The 20,233-nt window shown below is 45.9% G+C and overlaps 2 pseudogenes; both read right to left on the reverse strand.

The window, feature by feature from the left end:
• Positions 1-1,021: 1,021 nt before the first annotated feature.
• Positions 1,022-1,829, reverse strand: LOC124512061 (high mobility group protein B3-like; annotated as a pseudogene).
• Positions 1,830-17,973: 16,144 nt separating this feature from the next.
• Positions 17,974-18,729, reverse strand: LOC124512062 (RNA-binding protein PNO1-like; annotated as a pseudogene).
• Positions 18,730-20,233: the final 1,504 nt, after the last annotated feature.

The raw sequence follows: 20,233 nt of genomic DNA on the forward strand, positions 1-20,233 counted from the left end.
TATAGAAGGTTCTTTGAACTTTCATCGATGCAGTGGCTCTTTGCTTTGCTGACCGTGAAGAGCTCTACAGTTTGTTTCAAAGCAAACAGGTTAAAACTACCGCACTTAACTAAAAAAGATGCAAACATTTCTCATGCCAGCTGACTGTCTCCCCCCACCGCTGCCCCCTTTCCACAGCTAAGAACGGCAGCAGAACGCTAGGTCACTATATACAGAAACAAGACAACCTGAAGCTAAACAGATGCCCACTGCAGTGTCCACAGGCCCAGCTTCACAGTGCACGCCCTGAGCTACAGCCCCTCCAAAAGGCATCTTCCCCCACAGCCTCAAGCCAAGCAAGGAGCATGAAGACTGTGTCTCAGTGGTTTTGTCCTTTTTTTTTTTTTTTTTTTTTTTACAAACTATAGATATGTACAGTTGAGAACTCAGGATTTCTAGCCCATAACCATAGAGTTAACACCACCTTACAAATTCAAAGGGGAAAATGCCAGAAACATCTCTAAAAACCTTGTCACACCAACAGCAAAGTGCACAGAGTGCGGAGAACACGAGAGCCTTCTCATTTTAAAAATGTTTGGAGGGGCGCCTGGGTGGCGCAGTCGGTTAAGCGTCCGACTTCAGCCAGGTCACGATCTCGCGGTCCGTGAGTTCGAGCCCCGCGTCGGGCTCTGGGCTGATGGCTCGGAGCCTGGAGCCTGTTTCCGATTCTGTGTCTCCCTCTCTCTCTGCCCCTCCCCCGTTCATGCTCTGTCTCTCTCTGTCCCAAAAATAAATAAACGTTGAAAAAAAAAATTTAAATAAAAAAAAAAAATAAAAAAAAATAAAAATGTTTGGAGAGGGGCACCTGGGTGGCTCAGAGCCTGGAGCCTGTTTCCGATTCTGTGTCTCCCTCTCTCTCTGCCCCTCCCCTGTTCATGCTCTCTCTCTCTGTCTCAAAAATAAATAAACGTTAAAAAAAGTAAAAAAAAATTATAAAAAAAAATTAAAATAAAAATGTTTGGACATACGTACAACTCTGATATGTTTCAGGGTGCTCCGGACCCCCATGGCCGCTTCACGTAAACCACTGACAATTTCTAGAGCACTTTGAAGAGACTACAATATGACCATGACCCAGCTGTGTAATTAAACTTAACGAGGGCAACAGACCCGCCTCGAATAAGAGAGGTGTCAATGACAGTGCTCCCTACTCTAAGGAGACAGATAAACAGTTGTTTTTTTTTTTTTATTCCTCCTCTTCCTCCTCCTCCTCCTCCCCTTCCTCCTCATTTTCTTCATCTTCCTCTTCCACCCTTTTCTGGGCAACTTTTGCAGGACGCTTTTGCGCCATCAAACTTTCCTTTAGACTTACACTCAACGACATCCTTCTCGTACTTCTCCTTTAGCTCCACCGCCTTGTTGTCGTAAGGCCGCTTTTCACTGTCACTTAAGTTATCCCACATCTCATCCAGCTTCTTTGCCACATCTCCAACGGAGATACCAGGGTTTGTAGATTTGATCTTGGGGCGGAATTCTGAACAGGACAGGAAGAATCCAGACGGTGGCCTTTTGGGGGCGGTAGGGTCCTTCTTCATCTTGCCTCCCTTAGCTGGTCCATAATCCTTCATTTCCCAATCATAGCGCACTTTATCTGCCTTTGCCATTTCATCAAATTTAGATATCTCTTTTTCAGACATTGTCTTCCACCTCTCAGAGCACTTCTTGGAAAATTCTGCAAAATTGACAGGGGCCTCTGGGTTTTTCTTCTTATGTTCCTCTCTGCACGTCTACACAAAGACGGCATAAGCAGACATCTTGCCCTTTGGTTTCTTGGGATCACCTTTAGCCATCCTGACCGTATTGTTTGCTAGCCTGGGCAGTGCAAGGCACGATGCATGGCTCTGCGCTTTCCAGCCTCGCCTTAGCTGCCTTCACGAGAGCCGCCTTATCCGTGAATTCTTTATTAAAGTTGTTTAATCAAAGAAATGGGAAGCTGCAACCTCCTTATTGGAAGGATCTAGAAATGCAGTGTGAGTTAAGAACCTGAGGATTCTAGGGAGAAGGTGGTTGAGAAAAAGGAAGAAGGAAGGTTTGTTTTAAGCCCAGAACAAACAGGGAATTCAAACAACGTAAGTCAAAGACACCTTAGTTGTCTTATCATCAAGGAGGACGAGGCTGGAGGGCAAAGCCAGCCAAGCACACTTGGGTCCTCTTCTGTGTCCTCAGATGGGCATCAGGACATGGCAGGGGATTGAGGACCTGCTGCTGACTCTTCCAATGGGGCATTTCAAGGGGAGCCTTCATTTCCTGTCGTTCCCCTCTAGCACCTGATCCCCATAAAGTGTCTCAGGCTCTTGGGGGCTTGTTTTAAGCACTGGTCTTTTTAATAGAAACCAGTGCTTGCCTGTTTTAAATAATATTTCTGGCTTCTTGCAAAATCGAAGATCTGGCAACCCTGACCCTTCACCCCATCAAGGCAAGCACCAGCCGCTGCTGTCCCCTTTGATGGGGCAGTGGAACAGAACAGACGCTGTCTGGTTCACCGACTGGGGCACATGCGGACTTCTGACCTGTCTGGGAAATTAGTGAGGGGATGGAGTGTTAGTCCAGAAGCATACGCTGAGCACAGACATGTACACACCTATGCACACACTCATCACCAGGATTCAGGCCCAGAGGGGATTACTTAAAGAAAGGTCACCTCTTGGCAGGTTCAGGGTGTATAATCCGCATGACAGATTTGAGAGAAGTTAGTCTTCATGAGAGGAGAAGAATTAGATGATCATGGCACACCGTGCAAGAGATGCTTGTGTGTGTGGAAAAAAGAAAGGGCTGGGGTGCCTGGGTGGCTCAGTTAAGTGTCTGACTCCTGGTTTTGGCTCAGGTCATGATCTCATAGTTTGTGAGATTGAGCCCTGCGTTGGACTCTGTGCTGACAACGTGGAGCCTGTTTGAAATTCTTTCTCTTCCTCCCTCTCTCTCTCTCTCTCCCTCCCTCCCTCCCCCCCCCTCTGTGTCCCCTGATCGTATGCTGTCTTTCAAAATAAATAAAACTTAAAAAAAATTGAGAAAAAAGAAAGTGCCTTTCTCTGGCATACCTATGTGTTTGGAGCAGCAGTGTGGAAGAGTGTGGTGACTAGGCAAAAGCAGGGACAACACCTGCTTGAGCACCTGTGATGCTCTGGACAGGGCCTGGGGCACCCAGGAGCTTGGTCGGTATTGTCTGATGAGAGCCAGCCATAGATTTGTGGGTGCACTCAACCTGGAAGAATAATTTCAAGACCTGGAAGAATAATTTCTCTTCTCCCTTTCTCAGTGTGCTCATCAGCCGAACGGAGACACTACAACAGGCACTGCCAAATCAAGTGCCTATAGGGGCCAGGCCTGCTGTGTCAGTGAGTGAAGGGATGTCTGGATGGGAAATGTAGAATAAGGAGTGAAGAAGATGGTGGTGAGCTAGAAGTTCATGCCCATCCAGCGGATGTCCAAATTCAGCCCCAGCTATTTGTCACATGGGAAGGTGATTCCAGTGTCGCCAAGACTCCTCACTTTTTTTTTTTTAATTTTTTTTCAACGTTTTTATTTATTTTTGGGACAGAGAGAGACAGAGCATGAACGGGGGAGGGGCAGAGAGAGAGGGAGACACAGAATCGGAACAGGCTCCAGGCTCCGAGCCATCAGCCCAGAGCCCGACGCGGGGCTCGAACTCACAGACCGCGAGATCGTGACCTGGCTGAAGTCGGACGCTTAACCGACTGCGCCACCCAGGCGCCCCCGACTCCTCACTTTTTAAGAGAGGCTCTAAATCTGAATTTTTTATGTGAACCCTAACAACTTTTGATGTAATGAATTCAATTTTCAAAAAGCAGAGTGCAGCCAAACAAAGCATACTTGGGGGCCATATTTGGCCTGTAGGTCCTAGGTTTGCAACCTCTGGGATGAAGCCTGCTCGGTGTCTCCCTACTTGACTACTGACTCTACTTTGCTGAGCTTGTGGTATGAGAAGGAGGGAACTGTTGTAGGTGAAGAATGAAAGTGAGGACAGAGTTGGGGTGGAGGTGAGAAATGAAGCTTGGACCACACCATTACCAGGCTGGGTAGGCAGATCTGCACCTGCTGGCTTCAGTGAGGACTGTTGCAAGGCCAGGCAAGAACTGTGCATGGAAGCAGGTGGGAGGGCCAATCCAGGTGAGGTGGCTGAGGGAAAGGGCATAAGCTGTGGGTGGCAGTGGTAGGGACGGCAGGGTGTGGAGGTCAAGAGGCAGTGAGGACAGCCCAGGAGAGAGCAAGAAGGAGCTCGGTGGACCAGGGGGCTCAGACTGTTTGCCTTCTGGTCTGTGCTGGCGTGGGGTGGGGGGTGGGGGTGGTGTGTGCAGCTCCTCACCAGCCATGCCCAGGGGAAAAGTGTCACAGCCACATTGGGCGCTCTGTGCATTGCGCATCTATTCAGAAAAGCACGATCCTCGGTCCAGCCTTCCAAACTTGGAACCATAGCTGGGAATATTAGCCTGTCATACATGAAGAGGCAGAGTAGCATGATGGGTGAGAAGAGAATAAGTTTAGGTCTCCTACAACTTGAGTTTGAAGTTGACCTTTGTCATTTGTTAGCCACGTGGCCCAGGCAAGTTAGTGAACTTCTTTTTGCGCCCGGTTTCCTCATTTGGGAACAATAATAGTTCCTACCTTGTCGGGTTGTCAGGAGGATTAAATGCAAACAAATGTCTTAGTGTGTGAAGTGCTTAGTATGGGACCTGGCACAAAGTAAGTGCTCAAATTGAGCTCATTATTATTATGAGACAAGCTGTGACCCCAGCTAACTTGTGGTTAAGCACAAAATCCTTCATCTCGGCAGAGAGTCGACAACAGATGCAGTAAAAGTTCACTCCTCCCCTACTGCAAATGCTTCCCTAAACACAGACTCTCTGGCCTGAGCTCTCTTGCCAGAAAAGCAGGAGATATCATACCTACCTGGATAAGGGTCATCTACAGAGCTTAGCTAAGTCTGTTTGGGCCCAGTATCACCTGGTTTACATAACGGTGTTTTCACTCATGTAACAAATATTTGTTGAGTAACCACTATGTTCCTCGTGCTAAGAAAGGGTTTTGGGGGTGTTGAGTAGAATAAGATGAGTTGGGCCTTAAGGTACTGAATCTAACATAGAGAGTATGCTGCCGTAACACAGATCTCCAAAGAGAATGGCTAAATAAGACAGAGGTTTATTTCTGTCTTATGTAAACCCTAGGGCAAGCACACCAAACTGGCAAAGTAGGTACATGAAATCATTCACGGACCCTGGTACTTTACTGTTTCGCATCTCTAAGTCTGTGTTTCAGGATGTGGGTAGTAGGAGGTGATGAAATCCAAGGCCAGCAGCTTGCACTTAAGGAGCTTCCACTCACAACCCATTGGTCGGAGCTTGGTCATATGGCTGCAAGGGATGCTGGGAAATGTAGTCTGGAGCAGACGGCCATGTGCTTAGGCAAAACTTGGGACTGGAGGTTATTATAAGAAGGCAGAAGGGAGAATGAATACTGGAGGGAAGTTAGCAATGTGTGATTCAGGGAGATAGGGAGACAAATGAACGCTCCTAACAGTTAAGTGAATGCTCCTCTCAATAGCACCAGCTGTAATCCTTGAGTCGAGAACTATGTTGTGGCTCTCATTGGAGTTTGGGATTTGAACTCACACTTCTGGTTTAAAATCCCAGTTCTATCAGTTATCACAGCGTTGCGCAGCATTGGTGGTATAGTGGTGAGCATAGCTGCCTTCCATGTACCCCAGGGTTGGTATAAGAATGAAATAAGTCAACCCATGTGATGATTTTAGGATATGGTCTGAGCCAGAGTCAATGCTCAGGAAGTGTTAAGCTATTACTGCCAGGGAGTGAGAATGTGTCAAGAAGGTCAGTGACTCAAGGATAGCTCGTGGACTGGCTATATCTCTCAGTTTTATAGCTCCCTATAGGCCTCTAGATGCAACCGTGGGCCTTGAACCCTGGCCCTTCTCGTCACTGAGAATGCTAATGAAGACAGACAAGGCTATCTGAATGGGCTGGTGTTTTGAAAAAATAGAATCGGTTTGTGTTGGCCTGGGCTGGACCTAAGAGATGACCTTAGGTAGGATATTTCAAGGTCAGCTTTCTATAGCTTGAGTAAGAGCAAGTGAATTTAGTACATGGTCTACAGACCTCTGTGGGAAGAGTAAGACCCCTTCTTGTTGGGTGTGTCTCCAGGTAAAAAGCTGTAGAAATTATAAATAAATTATAGATAAATAAACAGTGTGCAGTGAGGCCTCACAGGGGCTGGGGAGTCCTTTGCCCTTGAAGAGGACCCTGGTGGCCTGTCTAGAGAAAAGTGGAAAAGCCACCCCCGCCTGGGTACTGCACTGGCAGGAGTTGGGGTGTCCTCTTACTGGGAGCTGGTGTTCTATGATATGCAGAGGGTATTGTTTTCCATCTCCTGCAGGAAGGTGGAGAGAGAACCTTCCTAGCTTCAGAACAAGAGACGTAACTTGCCTTGGCAACTCACACGGTGGGTAGATTTTAGCAGAAAAATAAAGATATTGGACAATGGGTTTCCACCGGTTTTTGGCACTGTCTCATTTTCAGAGGTCCGAGGAGCTTTCATACTCTTCATCCCCAGCTTTTGGAATCAGACCACACACTACTCTGGTAGAAAGTAGCATCTCACAATGGGCACCATTTTTGACTCCCTAAAAGCATCTAATTGACTCCCAGGAAATGGGGTGGACCTAGAGAAGGGAGTACATGTTGGAAGACTCCTAAGTGCTTAGGACCCCACCTATGCTTGTGGAGAAGCTGGCAGAGGTGGGCCAGCACTGTGAGTGGGACATCTAAGGTCCTGGGTAGGAGCTAGCCTCACGGGTAAGGAGGCAGGTGGTCATATTCCTCCTGCCTGGCTCTCGTAACTTTAACTGACCTCTTGGTCTTGACTTCTTGGTGTCATGGAGATCCTACAGCTGGCTAGCCTAGCTCTGTAGGTGGCCATGTCCTGGGGTTTTCACTCACATTTTCTCCAGCTCTGTGAACCTCGTGTCTTCTCTCTCATCAGTTCCCAACTGGGCCTTCACTCTTCTTACCACTGGGATCGATCTTTTATTCTTCTTTCCTTAAGGAAAGCTTGTTAATAAGGTGGGGACGATAGTGAGAGCTGATTAAACCAGGGTCTCTAGTTCTGGAGGCCTCAGCTGAAACTGTGATGTTGTCTCTGCATGAGATTATATATGTAATCACCAGGATGTACGTCACAAGGGATCACATGTATCTTCTGTGCCTAGATCATACCATCCATGGCATCCGGGCACTACGAATTCACATTAAGAATAGTAAATCCTGTAATTCTTTTGAGATCATAGTAATTTTACATCATATTTGGGTTTGTGTGTGCATGTGCGGGAAAAGTGTGAATTCGTGAAGTGTGCATGTTTAAGATGTGTCATACATGGGGCACCTGGGTGGCTCAGTCAGTTAAGTGTCTGACTTCAGCTCAGGTCACGATCTCGCGGTCCATGAGTTTGAGCCCTGCGTCGAGCTCTGGGCTGTTGGCTCAGAGCCTGGAGCCAGCTTCCGATTCTGTGTCTCCCTCTCTCTCTGTCCCTCCCCCATTCATGCTCTGTCTCTCTCTCTGTCTCAAAAGTAAATAAACGTTAAAATGTGCCATACATGTTGTAGTCCTGCCTTGAATTTCTTATTTATTTATTTATTTATTTATTTATGTTTTTTTTAAATTAATTTATTTTTGAGACAGAGAGAGACAGAGCATGAGCAGTGGAGGGGCAGAGAGAGGAGGAGACACAGAATCCGAAGCAGGCTCCAGGCTCTGAGCGGTCAGCACAGAACCCGACGCAGGGCTCGAACTCATGAACCACGAGATCATGACCTGAGCCGAAGTTGGACGCTTAACTGACTGAGCCGCCCAGGCGCCCCTCTTCATTTTTTTTTTAAATGTTTATTTATTTTTGAGTTTTGAGAGGGACAGAGAGACAGAGCACGATCAGAGAGGGGGCAGAGAGAGAGAGAGACACACAGAATCTGAAGCAGGCTCCAGGCTCTGAGCTGTCAGCACAGAGCCCGACGTGGGGCTGGAACCCACGAACTGTGAGATCATGACCCGAGCCGAAGTTGGACGCCCAACCAACTGAGCCACCGAGGCGCCCCGAATTTCTTCATTTTTTAATCACCTGGGTACCTGGGGGGGGGGGAGTCTTTCTTCCTCTGAGAGGCCCTGTATTTATGCCTGCTAGATCAGGGGTGAACAACCCTTTTTACACAAGAGGGCAGTTCAGGAAAAATAAACAAATGTGCTTACAGGTCTTCTTTGCCTCTTAATCAACTTGATGAGAGCTTTATTGAGTCTCAGGACTCAGGGGTGGGTGGGACATCAAGGAATGTGTATTCTTACAACTTACTCTAATGGGTAGCATAGTATCAGTGAGAAAAAGGACACTGCTTTTGGAGTCCTTGAAAACTAAATATCCAGGTGTTTGGAGACAGTTTTCCAACTTTTCATTGTGAAATTAGATGGCTAGATGCCTGTGTGATCCTTGTCACCGCCTGGACTAACTCCATAACCCTCAGACTAGTGTTTTCTGTATCTCAGTACCTCTCTTGCTCGGCACAGTGCATAGTAGGGGCTTAATAAGTGCTTATTAGGAAGCAATAGGGTATAATGGTTAAGAACACAGACTTTCGATAGACTGCCTACTTCTGTCACTTACTAGCTGTGTGACTTTTGGCAAGTTTCTTAACCTCTCCGGGCCTCAGTCTCAGTCTGTAAGTTGGGAATTACATAAACCCCTACCTCACAGATGGGGACTGAATGAATTAATACGTGTGAGCACTTCTAGCAATGCCTAGCCTATATCAACCCGCTTAAGTGTTAGCCATTGTTACAAATATTGTTATTGAGCTGAGAAGAGACCCAAGTTTGCCTGTGGTGCTAGAGCTTTATAGAGCATCTCTTTCCATCTCTAGCTTCCGCTTCCTTCCCATTGATGGGATTTTCACTCTAGTCTCTGTGAAAATAGATTCGATTTCCATATAAAATAACTAGGCCTTTTCCCTCATTCCAAACTTTTTTTTTTTTTAAGGGCAGAAAAGCGAAAACCAAAACCCTGAGTATTTTTGAAGCAAATGTGGGTCCATCTGTAACAGCGCATTGGATTAATAACCTGAGTGGAGGCTGCACGTCTAGATTTGGTGAAACTGCTCTTTTCCAAAGAAAGTGCCAGGTTCTCCGTTCGCCTTTCATCTCCTCTCACAGAATGCCCGTCTTGCACACTCAGCTAATCTGTCTGGTTTTCGCATCGACAGGAGAGCTCCCGGGAACGATACACGCCAGATACGATCTGGCTCCAGGAGCCTTGTCTGCCTGATTACTTTATTCATAATCACCTTTAAGTTTTGCTCATTGACTGATTTTTTTAAAGTTTTAAATATTGAAGTGTAGCATATGCAGAGAAAGGTGCACGGTGTGTTCAGCCGAATACATTTCAACAAGTTGAATTTCTTTGTGTCCTCAACACCCAGATTAAGAAACAGCAGGACAGAAGCCCAGCTGTGCCCCTTCCAGTTACAACCTCACCCCTTACCCAGCCCCGCCAAGGGTAACTATCCCAGCTCTAACCCCATCGGATGGAATCTTCCGCTATGTCCGCTTCTGCGTCTGGATTTCCCCCTTCAACACTGTGAGATTCGTCCATAGTGTTGACTGTAGTATTAGGCTGTTTGTTCTTAGTGCTGTGTAGTCCTTCAGGTAAATAGACCATTTCTTTGCCTCTTCTACCCTTTTTTAAAACATTTTTTAAACGTTTATTTATTTTTGAGAGACAGAGCATGAGCGGGGGAGGGGCAGAGAGAGAAGGATACACAGAATCTGAAGCAGGCTCCAGGCTCTGAGCTGTCAGCACAGAGCCTGACGTGGGGCTTGAACCCGTGAACTGTGATCGCGAGCTCATGACCTGAGTCAAAGTCGGACACATAGCCGACTGAGCCACCCAGGCGCCCCATGCCTGTTCTACTCTTGAGGGACACATGGCAGTTCCTGGTTGGAGACTTCTATGAATTTCACGGTGAGGAATATGCTGGCACATGTCTTTTGGGGGCCTGAAGTGCACACACCTGCCGGTGGGATCTCCAGGTCAGAGGGTGGGTGTGTATTCAGGAAATGCTGCCACACGCTCTTCCGGGGAAGGGGTGCCAATCCTCTGCTTGATTTTGATGAAGAAAATGATTCCATATTCACATCTGATTTGGGTTTTAAGGCAGAATAACACTGTACTCATTCTGTCATTTTGCCATTCCTGTATTTCTCCCCTCTCACGCGTGTGGACCGTGTGGTCACTGGGCAAATTCACTTGAGTTGCTGGAACTGCCTCTTTTGGGGAGCCTCTTGAAATGCTACCTGAGTAGTACTACCTGAAATAGAAGGTTTAGGACTCCTCCCCCACCCCCAAAATGTCTGCTTTATTTTCAAGAACAGCAAATACTAATTGCCACATCCTTTGCAAAAAAGAATCATCTCCTACCCTCCCAATACTCCTCACACCCTTTATTGAATGAGATGTAGAGTTTAGGGAAGTTTTGAGTGAATATCAAACATCAGTGAGATTACTGATTTCCCAAAATTTGCTCGCTGGGTCGTTCCTCCCATAACTTCAATTACAGTTGCCCTTCTTTGGAATTCGACAAAGCTGGGCAAATAGAGAGTCAAAAGTCCCTTGGTCTAGCTCTGACTTCTGTTTGTAAACAGCCACGGTGCAAGGTGCTTCAGCAACACAGAGGGACAGGAGGCCTTCCCATCCAGCCCCCAAAACCTTATTAAATAGGGACCTCTGAATCTTAGTGGGAGTTCAAAAATTTTTAAAAATGTTAATATTTATTTTTGAGACAGAGAGAGACAGAGCATGAGCAGGGGAGGGGCAGAGAGAGAGAAGGAGACACAGAATCTGAAGCAGGCTCCAGGCTCTGAGCTGTCAGCACAGAGCCTGACGTAGGGCTTGAACCCATGAACTGTGAGATCATGACCTGAGCCGAAGTTGGATGCTCAACCAACTGAGCCACCCAGGCACCCCTGAATCTTAGCGGGAATTTAATCAAATCTGTTCGTTTTGGCTTGCCCTCCCTTCTGTGACCCCCAAACAACAAGCTAGAAACAACATCCCATAGAATAACACCAAAAATATTACTTCACACACCGCCTCCTCATAAAAATCACTCACAAAAGTGCTCTCAGATCCTGTAGCACCAGGCTATTATTATTTTATTTTACAGATGGGAAAATTAAGACCTGCAGAGTTGACTTGACACTGTAGAATCCTGGAAGAACTGGTGGTTGGAGGCCAGTTCCTTGCCTGGGATTTGCCCTTCTAGAAGCAGGGGGTCTTTGCAAAGAGGAGTTTTAAGGATGAGTGGCTACATTGGGAGCTCATCATGAGGTCCTTTTGATGGGTGACTTTCACATCCTGGAGCTTGGTATTTTGTCTGGTTAGAAAGTGGTCTTCGAGGGGCACCTGAGTGGCTCAGTGGGTTAAGCATCTGATTTTGTTTTTTTGTCATGATCTCACGGTTCATGAGTTTGAGCCCCACATCAAGCTCTGTGCTGACAGCTTGGAGTCTGGAGCCTGCTTTGGATTCTGTGTCTCCCTCTCTCTCTAGCCCTCACCACTCACACTCTGTTTCTCTCTCAAAAATAAATAAACATGAACAAACAATTTAAAAAAAGAAAGTGGTTTTTGGTGAGGACGGATGTACAAGGAATCCATTACTGGCTTGTTAGTAGCAGCCAAGAATTGAAACTCAATGAGTGCCTATGCCAGTAGGGAAATGGCCCAGTAGCTATGGTACCTTCACACCTTGGATCATTACAGAACCATTAAAAGATTTTGGTAAAGTATGGCAGAATAGATAAAAGGGAGAAGAATGTATATGATCTATAATTCTATTTTTTTAAACAAACAATAACCACCCCCCCTCAACCCACTATGAGTGTGTGTGTGTGTGTGTGTGTGTGTGTGTGTGTGTGTGTGTGTCTGAAGTTACATGAGTCTGGGGAAAAATGTAGAAGGACACACTAAAATGTTAACATGGGCTACCCGGGGAAAGCGGGCTGAGGATGGGGGTTGCTGATGTGGGAGAACAACGTATAGCAAAATGACATGTGATAAAATGCCATTTGAATACATTATATATGCATGTATATGTATACAAATGCATAAAAGGTACATGCAAAAATTTACAAGTCAAACAAAAGAGTTGCTCTAGTAAGAACAGGGCTGTGAACCCTATATGGGTCAGTTAGCTTGGCAAGGGCCGGAGCTCTGTTCTGTGGCTGAAGGCTTTACCCCCAGGCCAGTTGTGTTGAAAGTGAAGGACGTTGGTCAGAAGAGGATCCAAGAACATGTGTGGGAGTCTGAGCACAGACACACTGCTGCCTTTGGTAAATCGGTAATCATAGCTACCGTCTTGATGTGCTTAGAATGTACTGGCATTTTCATACTTTCTTGAAGTTAGGTATTTTCATCCCCATTTCAAGATGAGGACACCTGAGGGGCAGGCAGCTGAAGGCCGCATCGTGAGTGGGTGTTGCTGAGGTTTAAGCCCAGCTCTGATTCTAGAACTTCTGCTTTTCAGATTCCCTTGCAGCTTGGGGTTTAGTGGGGGTGATCAGGCTGGCCTGCTTTGATCCACTCTGAGATTTCTGTGAGGTCCTCTCTCGCAGGGGTGGGTCCTAAAATGTAGCTTTTGCTGTTAAAACCAACCAAGCCACGGTCTAGTGAATGTTTCCTGTGCGTTCTCGTTGGCCTGGTTTTGGATGGCAAGGCTTCATAACCTGGGTGAGGGAGAGCAGCCTGTTCGGGCCTCTGTTCCCAAGGGAGCAGGGCTGCGTGGAAAAGTAGGGCATGTGGACACCTACCTCAGGACAGGTGAAAGGCAGACTGACTTGTTAAAAAGGAGGATAGTTTCACCACTTCTGACATCTGGCCCCTGAACAGTCTCAGCGGCCAGTTTGGGAGCAAAGATTTGGGCTTTCGTGGGGAATCTCTCTCCCGCCTCTCCTTGCCATCCACCCCCCTGGCCCCACTAAACACACAAAAAAACTAACAGTTGTGGCTGGTTTGGCGGCCCGGTAGTGTGACTTCCACCCAAAGCGCCGAGGGCTTGTGCTGTTGCCAAGGTGCCCCCAAATGAGTATTTAAGATAAAAGTCTCATCTCTGCCAGTGGATGTCACCTGTGACCCCCTTCTCTTTTCTTGGCCTTGGTTTCCTCATTCACAAAATGGGGATCGGATTTTTCTCTTGCTTCTGATTAATCGAATAGGTGCTCCTGGTTAAACGATCAGAAGCACGTTGTGTATTTAGAAAGACAACACCAGTTCTGTGTGTTGGGTTTTGGCTGCAGACCACGGCGCTGCTGATACCGATAGTCATTGCCATTTTTATGGAACAAGTCTGGATATTTCTAGCGCAGCAGGACCGCTGTTTTCTACAGGGTGCTGTGTCTTCACAGTGACGTCTGTGACTTGCAGGAGCAGGGCCATGACATAAAGGTGAACTTGGCCGCAGAGGGTGAGCAGGCCGCAGGGAAGGCCTTCCCTGGGCCCTCCTGCCCACGGTCTGAGGCAGGTGGCTGCCATTCCCCTGGTGAGGTTGCAGCAGCTGGAACTGGAGCCACCGCCCTCTGCCTTCCTTCCCTGTCTGCGGAAGCCCTGCAGGGCCTGGGAGGGGAAGACAGAATATGAGGAGGAAGCAGGCAGCAGACTGTTGCCTTCACCTGAGGATTTGGGGCAAGGCCTGCCCATGCCCGCACTTTCACTCTCTGCCCACAGGTTGTAGACTGAGCCTCATGGCCAAGGACAAATAGTCTGGTCTTTCAGAGCCACAGTTTTCCTCTATTTAGTGGAGCAAAATCCTTTTGAATGAGCCTGTGTAGATGTCGTGATTGTGAACAGTGATCTTGTTACTATTTCTTAAAGGCTGGGACTGGACCTCCAGTACCCAGCACGGAGCCTGGTGCACAGTCGGAACCCAGAGGAATGCTTTCCGTTGACATAGAGCTCCTGGAGATACATGGCTGGATGGTGCGAGATGTAACTATTGAGGAAATAATTTTCTCCCTTCCTTTGCTTTCCTCTGTGCATGATATAGTGTGGGATTTGTGCACCTTTTCCTCTATCCTTATTCTTCTTTGCATTTATTTTACTTAAGAAGTGATTTTCTTCTGACAAATTAAATACAGCTGATAGGACCTAACCATATGTCCCTCTCCTGTTTGCAGTTTTGAGTGAAGAAGGTAAAATACTGTGCCCTGCTTACTTCTGCTTAAAGTATAGGGATAGACTAACCTGCATCCTGGAAGCTGCTCCCAGCGTTTTTTTCCCCATCAGGACTATGTGGCGTTGCCTGAGGTCCCCAGACAGAGTGGTTTCCCTGGGTCTAGATAGCATGAGGACTGGAGTTGGGCTCCCAGTGGGCTCCCAGGCACTGGAGAGTAGGGTATCCTTTGGAGAAAAGGGGGAAAAAAATCCACGCAAATGGAATGATAAAGGAATGACATCACGGTAGGCATAGCAACGGCAGGGTAATCATAATCTCCACACAAGGTGGTCAGAACCCCAAGGGAAAGCCTAGTTTCATTGTGTTCCTTTTCCCATCGGAGAGGCAGGAGCAGGGAGGCGTGGAGGAGGGGTTGCTTATCCAATGGCTAGAGCAGTCCCGAGGTTTTGCTGTTCACTCCAGATCTGCCTCCCCGCTCTGACAGTCTCTCTGGAGTAGGGGTGTGCCCCCTTGAAGCATTTGCATTCTGTTACCTTGTTATCTACGGTGGCCCTTGGAATTTGGCTGGAGAAGGGGAACAAAAAGAGAGGGATGCGTGTCAGTGGAGAAAGGAGAGAGATGAAATTATCCTCAGGAAAATTTTATGGAACCCTGGAGCTTCCTCCTCGGGTTCTCCTGCCCACAGGCGTGGAGCTACTCTGATAAATGCACACACGGTCCATCTCCTGTCCCTTACTTGCTTCTTCAGGCCTTGACTTCTGCCGCAGATGGTGTTGAGCTGGGTGTAAACCATATAAATTGTGATAATTTCAAAGTCACTTGTGTCCAAAGCCCAAAGCGATTCAGAGTAACCTCCTGAGGCACCGTGTGGATAAAGCAGCTACCTACATGGTGAGCGCTGACACCCTGGGACAGCTCGGGATGTTGTCTCGGGAGGTCATCTTGAACACAGTGCAAGGGTTGTAGGTGTCAAAGAGTTGAATAAGGGGCATGAGCTGGGAGACTGCTGTTCTGGGGCTTTGGGGTACTCTGGGTCCAGAAATCATTTCTCCTTTCCTGTCATTGTTGGATAACTATAACAGGTCATGCCTGGTTGTGGTTTCTCTGTAGGTCAAATCATGGTTGCCTGGTTGTGTCCCTGTCACCCTTACATTTAGAAATCTTAAAAGTGGGTGAGGCAACCCTACCGAGGCATGGATGGCTATCATGAGCTGAATGAACCATCTCTGCTCTTCAGCAGAACAACTCATCCCCAACCTATGGATATTATACACACACACACACACACACACACACACACACACACACACGCATAATTTAAATTGGACTTTTAAAGATATTTAAGAGTTTCTTGGGAAGCATGCCCTTTGGCTTCTTTGGTTAGAATATCTGGAATTTTCTTTTCTTTGTGTAGAATATCTGGGCAAGCTGGAGAAATTGCTTACCCAGCTGTTCTTGGCTATGGGTAATTTTGTAAAGTGAACTTACTTAATTTTTTTTATTGAGATAAGATTCATGTAACATAAAGTTCACCATTTCAACTGTGTACAATTCACTGATTTTTAGTTTTAGAGCATACGAGTCAATGGTTTTAGTAAACCTGCAGTGTGGTGCAATCATCACTACTACCTAATTCCAGAACGTTTTCGGCACCCCAGAAAGAGATTTTGCACTCATTACGTAGTCACTTCTCACTCCTTTACCCCCTCTCCCCAGCCCCCGGCATCCACAAGTCTTCCTTCAATCTCTATGGATTTCCCTATTTTGATTATGTCCTATAAATGAAATTAGACAATATATGTGGGCTTTTGTGTCTGGATTCTTCAACTTACCATGTTTTCAGTGTCCAACCACATAGTAGCATATATCAAGACTGCATTTTTTTTTAAGTGGCAGAATACTATTCCATTATGTGGTATACTACATTTTATTTATCTACCCATCAGTTGATAGACATTTGGGTTATTTCCACTTTTTCGCTATTATGAGTAATGCTAACATGCACATTCAAATACAAGTCTTTGTGTGAACATACGTTTTCAGTTTTTTTGACCATACACCTAGGATTGAAACTGCTGGGTCATATGACAACTGTATCTTTAATTTTTGGAGGAACTACCACTGTTTTCCACAGCGGCTGCACATTTTACATTCTTACCAGCAACGTGCGCGGGGCCAGTTTCTCCACTTCTTTGCTGACACTTGTGATTATCTGTTTTTCTGATTCTAGCCATGCTGGTGGGTGTGATGTGGTATCTCACGGTGGTTTCGATTTGCATTTCTCTAATGGCTAATGACGCTGAGCATCTTTTCATGTGTTTTTTGACCACTTGTGTGTTTTGTTTGGAGAAATGTCTACTCACATCCTTTGCCTGTGTTTTAATTGAGTTGTTTGTCTTTTTTGTTTTTAAGAAGAGAGTTTGTTTTAATATGTTATTGTTACTTCCTCTACGCTAGCTGGTCGTTGTTGTTACTTCCTCTACGCTAGCATGGTGTGACCAGCCTGTGGAGATGGAGGGGTAGAATGGATCACTTAAAAGCAGGCTGGGGTCTCTGCCTTTTAGGCCACTCCTCAGTGTTCTTGGGGAGGACTCCTCTTCCTTACCTGCCCTTAGCAGCTTTCTCCCCCAGAGTTTCTGTTCTTGAACCAATTCTTACTTGTTGTCAATTTCCTCCCAGTTGACCTCATCCACACCCATGGCATCCACCACCATATATGTGATGATTACTCTCAAATGCGTATATCCAGTTTGGACTTCTCTCTGGAGCTCCACACCTGCCTATCCAGGTGGAACTTCAGCGTGTTCAAAACCTACTACATTTCTCTTCTCCTGGGTTCCCCGTCTGGATGACTGGCAGCATCATTTACCAGGTCAAAAAAGCTGGAGGTGTCTTGGAATGCTTCTTCTCTCTCTAGGGCACATCTGCCCTCTTCCTGTCAAGTCCTGTGCATTGGCTGTCTTTAGCAGCTCTCTCTAACTTGTCCTCCATTCTTCATTCCATACTGACTGCCTTAGGTCAGGTCTTTGTCATTCCAACTAGACTCCCTAGTTTTGAATTACTTCCATCTATCCATCCTCTGCTGGAATGATCCAGTTATATTCCTCCCATCTCAAAGTGGTTCCTTATTGCCTGAAGGATAAACTTCCTCCTCTTTTGTCGAGTGTTCAGACCCTCTTGGGTCTGATCTCTACTTGTCTTCCCAACTTCATATTCCCCTGCTCATTCTCCCCTCATTTCTTATTTTATTTTAATTAATTAATTATTTTATCTATCTATTTATTTTTGTGGGATGATTCTTTTAATTATACTCCATAGAAAAGAAATGTTTATAAATTTATAGGAAGTTACAAACTTATAAACAAGTTGATAAATTCATACAGGACTGTTTCAACCAGAAGTTTCCCTCCCATAAGAGTTATAAACTATGCAAATCTTTTATTTAAAATGAAGTGATAAATTATAGTTAATGTGTAAGTATAGTGTGCCACATTCAGATGTGGAAATTATCCTCAAAGTCGCTGTGTGTGACTTTTACCAAACCTTTCCTTTCTGTTTATGCTTCTGGCTGAGAACAGAAGTGATGGAGCCTTAAAGTGACTGGAATACTCTTCACATGGTTTCTTGTGACCACAGGTTGGGGGGGAAGGCTTTTTTTCTAGAGTCCAAAGACAAGATAAAAAAGTCTCTTGATTTGAAATCAGAAACGATCTGCTTCTCTGCTAGCCACAGCTCGGATATTGCCATAAACCTTTGAAGGAGGATTTCCCAGGATGACGTTGCAAATGGCGGTTCTTGCCATCTTCATGTTTTGGAAAGAGCCAAGGATGTGAACTTACAGCCAAAACCATCCATGTCCGTGTCACATTCTCTATGGTGAATTTGGTTTTTCCTCCTTTACCAGCAATTCTTCCTATCCCTCTTGACAGGTGGTCTCCCTAGAGCCCCCTTTAGGGGCTTCACATCTGTGATTTCAAAGGACTCTAGGAAGAGGTCATCCAACCTAATGAGGGCAAGGGCATCCTCTACCTGAAACCCAAGAATAAAGGCTTTCACAAAACCAGCTGCTTTTGTCAGAGCACTAACATCTTTGGTTTCTTTACAAGTCCTGATCTCTACATTTCTCGATTTTAAGTTAAAGCGCATCTGGAGTGCCAAACATTCTACAATAGGAGTAAATATCTTCATCCAGTTTTCTTTCAATGGCGTGTATCTGTTAGCTGGGACCGGAATTTTCCTTGTTTTCTTCTTTTCCACTCAGGAATCCGTCCCTGGCGAGGGGTGGGAAAATGGGCCTCTTTGTGGGCCGGGCCTCCTCTGTGTCCCTGTGGGCCATGTCCCTGCCCTCCTCCCACTCGGACAGCTGCTCAGCCTGGTTTCTTTGTCCGCCAGCCACCTCATGGGTGACTTGGGTGAAGCCGTTCTTGGCCCCTGCACTCTGGGCCTCCATCTCCGTTTCTATCCCCAGGAATCTCCCCTCATCTCTTATTTTAGCAATAGGAATTCTTTCAGGTTTCTTGAATGGTCTGTGTTACCTCAAATCTCCAAGCTTTGACTGCCATGCTACTGGCATGACATTTTTTTTAATGTTTATTTATTTATTTTTGAGAGAGAAAGAGAGAGAGAGAGAGAGAGAGAGAGAGAGAGAGAGAGAGCATGAGTAGCAGAGGGAGGAGGGGCAGAGAGAGAGGAGAGAGAGAATCCCAAGCAGACTCTGTGCTACCAGCCAGTCAGGAGCCTGACGTGGGGCTTTATCTCACGAACTGTAAGATCATGACCTGAGCAGAAATCAGGAGTCGGATGCTTAACCAACTGAGCCACCCAGGCATCCCACTGGCATGAATTTTATCTGTGTGGCCAAGGATAGATTTTCAGGGCTAGATTATGGATCCAATATGGCGCCAATTAAATACTACTGTAGATAGAGAACATGGCAGACTGTGGTTTGGATGTGGATTTTGATTCAATAATTTATTTATATGAAAGGATTTCCAAACTGAATGGAAATTAAACTGCATTTAATTGATTTTGTGAGCCACCTGTACCGCAAAGGTGATGGATTTTTGGGGAAAGATTCTGACATTTGTCCCATCCATAGCCTGTTGTTACTTTTGTTACTTTCTGAATCAAGAACACCAGGATACATGATGTGACAAGTATATGTGTATTTTGGGAGCTAATGGGACAAAATATTTGAAATCAGATTGGATTCCAAGGTTGCCATAGCTACTGGCTACTATGAACACCAGCATCACATATTTGTTTGGAACCCTACATCTCTAACTTCTGCAATGTCTTTTTTTTTTTTTTTTTTTTTTTCCCCCTGAGGGTGTTAGTCCTCAGATAAAGAAACTGAGTGAAACTGAAGGAATGATTCCTTCTGAATCCCTTTCTGGTCCCTTCTGGTTCCTTTCCGAATTTTTAACAACAATTTAATTTAGTTTAGATTATTCTTTAGTGCTTTCTCACTCTCCCTCAAATTTTTACTTAGAAAAATTTCAAGTCTTCCGAAACGTTGCAAGAATGGTACAATGAACACCCCTGTAGTCTTTACTCAGAGTCACCATTTGCACATTTCCCCCAAATGGTCTTTACGATCCTCTTTGTATTTTGGTTATAGTATCAGATAGTCTGAAGAAGACCAATGATGCTTGCTGGGGTAGAGAAGTTAGTTGCTGGATCCTCCTGTGGAACTAATTTATTCTCTCTCAGTTTCCAAATGGATGGAGAAGCCATAGATCAATGGCCCCTTCTGAGAACTTGTTAATTCTCTCCTCATGTGAAGCTGTGAATGTGATCATTTATTTTTTCAGGAAGAGTGAGATTTGGTTCATAATACACCATCCTCTTCTGGGGATGTTTCTGAGCTTCTGGCAAAGCTCAGTGCTACAACTGAAGCCTTGAACTCTTGGCTCAGCGCTGCCACTGAGTAGGGCCCCCGTGGATGGTCTTGAGCAAGT

The sequence above is a fragment of the Lynx rufus genome, unplaced genomic scaffold, assembly GCF_022079265.1.
Source record: "Lynx rufus isolate CCGP_SWC_20201006 ecotype Redwood Valley unplaced genomic scaffold, mLynRuf1.p SCAF_17, whole genome shotgun sequence".
Taxonomy (NCBI): Eukaryota; Metazoa; Chordata; class Mammalia; order Carnivora; family Felidae; genus Lynx; species Lynx rufus.